The sequence below is a fragment of the Salvelinus sp. IW2-2015 genome, unplaced genomic scaffold, assembly GCF_002910315.2.
Source record: "Salvelinus sp. IW2-2015 unplaced genomic scaffold, ASM291031v2 Un_scaffold1765, whole genome shotgun sequence".
In the NCBI taxonomy this organism is placed as follows: domain Eukaryota; kingdom Metazoa; phylum Chordata; class Actinopteri; order Salmoniformes; family Salmonidae; genus Salvelinus; species Salvelinus sp. IW2-2015.
Genome location: NW_019943143.1, coordinates 165,019 through 170,389, shown reverse-complemented (window position 1 = coordinate 170,389; position 5,371 = coordinate 165,019). Strand labels below are relative to the sequence as shown.

The 5,371-nt window shown below is 37.8% G+C and overlaps 1 pseudogene; it reads left to right on the top strand.

Moving 5' to 3' along the window:
- Window positions 1-628: 628 nt before the first annotated feature.
- Window positions 629-5,371, top strand: part of LOC112071909 (olfactory receptor 11A1-like) — a 6,033-nt pseudogene continuing 1,290 nt past the window's right edge.

Below are 5,371 nucleotides of genomic sequence, written 5' to 3'. Positions count from 1 at the left end.
TGAATTACTGTATGTCTATAGAATTTAAGAAAGGCTTTGAACACCATGGAGGGCCTGTCATAGAAAATGGTATCTGTTTCTCTCTATATGGTTTTTTGTTAATTTTCCCCAGGTGTTGATGACTATTTGCATATCACACCATGGTAGGCGTTTTTTATTTTTTCTCTCACAAGTATAAGAATCAAGCGAGGAGCGTAGTTTAAGCAGTTCATCATGGTTTAGAAATGGTCTGTGAACATTTTGGATTTAACATGCTTTACATGTAATCAATTTATTATATTTCCCATTTAAATGTAATAAGTAACATGAGTGATGGATACATTTTTACATTTAACCTTTATTTTAACGAGGCACATCAGTTAAGAACAAAATTCATATTTACAATGACGGCCTAGGAACAGTATAATATGTTTGATTTAGGCTATGAATTATGTTATGAGGAGAATGTAAACGCCTTCCATGTTGGTGAGTATAGATATGTGCAAATCTATCACTGAATCAACAAGTCAAGGATTATCAATTTAGGTTGTCGCTTCTTTGTAATTTCATGAATTAAATATAAATATTTAAAGCTACCATATCAGAGAGCTTGGCTACTCTTCTTCAAACATTTAACAATCCCAGGACCATGGAAAACTCTACTCACTATAAGGTCTTCAGGCTTGCTGCATACGGTGATATCGGACAAAATGAAGTATTTCTACTTTGCTCTAGTAACTGTAATATATTTTGTCATTATTCTTGCAATGCTTTGCTTATTGGAGTTATCTGCATTGAAAGAAGCCTTCATGAACCCATGTATCTGTTTATTTGTGCTTTGTTTCTTAATCAGTTGTATGGGAGCACTGGTTTGTTTCCTGCTCTCATGTTTTACATACTCTCTGACACACATGATATTTCCCTTCTTTATTGTTGTCTACAGATTTATGTGTTTTACACATATACTCTAACAGAATTTTATAATTTAGCAGTTATGTCCTATGACAGGTACATTTCTATTTGTTATCCTCTACGATTTAACAATATTATGACACCTAAACTATTTTGTGGCTTAATTCTACTCTCCTGGTTGTCTTCTTTTTCCTCAACGCCATTAATTATCTCCCTGAGTTGCGACTGCAATTTTGTGGTAACGTTCTAGACCAGGGGTGTCAAACTCAAATCACCAGTGGGCCAAAATGTAAAACCTGAACAAAGTCGCGGGCCAACATTGAACAAATGAACCTTTTAATATGGACCCAAACAAGTTTTGCTTTAACATTGAATATGAACAAGCATCGCTTTATTACCATACAATATATAATTTAATAGTGGAGACATGCAAAATCGAATTTCAAATGAAAAAACACATCAATGGCATTCATTTATTAAATAAATAAAATTTAAATAAAAAATCGTATGCCTCTTTTCATTTGCAGCCTTCTGATTTAAATACCAAATAAACTTTTCCAGATGCGTCGCAGCTCTCATCCACAAGCGAGGGAGACGCAACGAAATATTTTCCTCTTTCCATCAGTCTGGTCATACAGATTGGTGGCAAGATCACATGTGCGATCAGCTACTGTGTTCCTGCTCAGCTCACGTTTGAAAATGCTTGCTTTTCTCTGGGCATACGAGGTCACAAACTTTCATCATGCACTTTTTCACGAACTCTCCCTCATTAAAGGGCCGGGCTGTTTTGCGATCTCTCTGCCACTATATAAACTAGCCTTTACAGCAGCCTCACTTTGTGATGTGGCTTTTTTGAAAAAATCTGTTGTGAAACCAAACTTCTTTTCATCTCCTCTACTTTCTGGCTCCTTTGAGTCATGTCCATGTCCTTGTATTTGTCATGGTGTTTCGTTTCATAGTGTCGTCTAATGTTGTACTCCTTACTTACAGCCACGTTGACTCTCAAACAAGACAAACAGGTTTGTCTTTTACATATGTAAACAGATATTCTGCTCCCACTTGTCCAGAAAGCTCCTGTTTTTCTGGCCTTTCTTTTTCGCCATTTTTGGGAAGGGATAGCGCGCTGACAGTTGTAGCGTCTATGTTGCTATGACTACTGTCACAGAGGAGAGGGCGTTTCTGAGTCCTGTCCTGATTGGCGCGCGAAAACAACAGCAGAGCATTATGGGATTCGTAGTATTAGCGGTGAATGCGCTGTATAATACCGGCGGGCCAGCTCTAGTAGTAATTTGGTATTGTCTCGCGGGCCAAATATAATTACCCCACGGGCCAAATTTGGCCCGCGGGCCAGAGTTTGACACCCATGTTCTAGACAGACTGTATTGTGACAACTACTCAGTAGTCAAGCTTGCCTGTTCAAATACTATGCTGAATAATATATGGGGTCTTGCTGTCACTATGCTTTATATTTCTTGTATTATATGTCCTACCATATACTCATATGTAAAAATTCTACAGATATGTTTAAAGTCTTCAAAAGAGACGAAACAGAAAGCATTTAACACCTGTACGCCACATATAGCCTCTATGCTGAACTTCTCCTTTGGTTGGTTATTTGTGATTATACAAAGCAGATATGAAACTGCTCATCTTCCACCTATACTTCGCTCTATTTTATTTGTTTATTTTCTGATATGTCCACCAATTTTCAATCCTATTATGTATGGTGTTAGGATGGTTACAATCAGGCAGGCTTGTAAAAAGGTACTAGGCCTTAACCCTGAAATATAACCTGATAGTTCCTTTTTGTAATGGTGAATTATGTGTTTTCTTACTTCAGTTGCTATAATTGACAGTACAAATACTGTACACGTGTCATTTTGGCATAATTTCTCTGTTGCCCAAAGATGATTTAAAAAAGTTTATAATGTATTCTAACAGAGAATGTTTTGTGTCACATTAGCTAGTTAACTGCATAACTACAGAGCAGCAAGGGGAGCTGTCCTCCCTACCTTCCGACTATGCTCAAACAGATGCTGAGTGGGATCTTTGGGAAGATCCATTCTGCCAGATCTGGACTCTTGGCCCACCTAACTTCAGGACACTGTGTCCCTGACCATCTTCCTAAAATATTTGTCATCTTGAATTTTTTTAATGTTGTTGCATTTTCAAGTTCATTTCCTGCAGTTCTACACATTTTGCCATGAGGCAGAAATAAAGGGAATCTCTCACGAAGGTTGTATATTGCAGGTTTTTTCTGCAATGTATATGTAATGAGTGCTTACTTATTCTGGCAGTGATGGCTTATGACAGGTTTGTCTCCATTTGTAAGCCAGTTGTATTTTATTCCCATAACCATTTTCTCTCACTTAGCAATTGTTAAACTCTCCTGTGTTGAAAGTGCAATGAGTATCCTTCATGATATATGTATCATAGCAAGTTTAGTGGATTTTTGTTTCATGTTAGCTGTGCTCTCATGTGTTTAAATATTATGTGTTTGCTTAAAAGCCTATAAGGAGTCACGAAATAAGGCTTTTAATTTGTGTGCTCCCCACTTGATCACTTTCATCAACTTCTCTACAGCCCTCCCTTTTCTGTTGTTTACAACAGGCACAGCACAGTTAGCAAGGAGGTTAATGTGTTAATATCAGTACTGTTCATTCTGTTCCATAGCTGTGGGGGAAAAAATCCTATGCCCACACTACAGAAGGCTACATTGGTCCGCTAATGCAAGACTAGTAAAGGCCCAGTGTGCTACTTTTGTGAGAAAAAAAGTTTCCCAAACATATTAATATTTGTTATTAATTCAGATTTTTCAGYGGGTGCATCACCCTCAGCACCCCTACTTCCTGTGGCTATGTTCTGTTCCAACCACTGTTATGCCCTATCATATAGGGATTAGGACCAAGGAGATCAGYAATCTGAACCTAAACTGGTACCAATTATGACTTTAGATGGTACAGCAGCAGGGCAGGGTTACTGGTTTGAATCCCAGGACTGACAGGAATATCTGTCAGAATGTGAGCTGCCAGACCTGCTGCCAGAACTGAATGCTTATACTGTACATTTGTTTTATCATCAACATAATCGTTTGTATTGCATTTTATTTCTGTAAATTCTTATGTATTTCCGTTAAATGTATTTTACTGTCATAGTACTGTAAAGCACTGTAGTATAGTCAAATCAGGGATGCTGCTGTGTCGCTGATCCTACGTTCTTCTAGCATGTCAGTGGACATGTACATGTGTTTCAGGGGGGTTGGGGACAGAGTAAAATGATGTGACGATCCAATAAGTTCTGTTTCCACAAATGGGCAATAAAGTATTCCTCTAGTAGTGAAGGATCTAGCAAATCCTTTTGATATTTTGAGGAAATGTTCATTAGAAAACTGTTGGATTTTGTTTCTTGTCCTAGTAAAATACACAAATCATTTCCTATAAATAAAAGGGATGAATCCATTTGCTTGATCAAACAGCTGATTATTTATTTAGTCATGTTGCATTATTGCATTATTTATTGTATATGTACGGTTGAAGTCGGAAGTTTCCATATACTTAGGTTGAAGTCATTAAAACTAGTTTTTCAACCACTCCACAAAACTATAGTTTTGCAAGTCGGTTAGGACATCTACTTTGTGCATAACACAAGTAATTTTTCCATCAAATGTTTACTGACAGATTATTTTACTGTATCACAATTCCAGTGGGTCAGAAGTTTACATACTAAGTTGACTGCCTTTAAACAGCTTGGAAAATTCCAGAAAATTATGTCATGGCTTTAGAAGCTTCTGATAAACTAATAGGCTAATTGACAATTTGAGTCAATTGGAGGTGTACCTGTGGATGTATTTCAAGGCCTACCTTCAAACTCAGTGCCTCTTTGCTTGACATCATGGGAAAATCAAAATAAATCAGCCAAGACCTCAGAAGAAATATTGCAAACCTCCACAAGTCTGGCTCATCCTTGGGAGCAATTTCTAAACACCAGAAGTGTCACGTTCTGACCATAGTTCTTGTGTGTTTTGCTTGTTTTAGTGTTGGTCAGGACTCCCAATTGTCATCATCACAAGAATTCTCATCCATTCGTTTACCTAAAACGACCCATAGTTTTTCCTACTAATTTAATCCACTTCCTCAACATAAACCGGAATTATACTTATGGGATTTTTACGATATGACGAGACTACTACCTAATCGGGCCAGCCTGTCTTCATATCCTATTCACCCACCCAATACTGATCTCTATTCCATATTAGAGCAATATTGTGGCGTGACCTACCGATTTTCAAACCCCGTTTAGCTAGACGGAGCGTTTTTATCCACAGATTTATTTTGCAGTTGAACCCCGCACAATCAGGCCAGCGTTCTTCCGCGTTCTATAAAATATTCACCACAGACGCTCCTGCCGTGAATATCCACCCAAGCAGACCCCTTTCTAATTTTCTTTTTTAAAGGGCGGTATCGTGGCTTCTACCTACTTA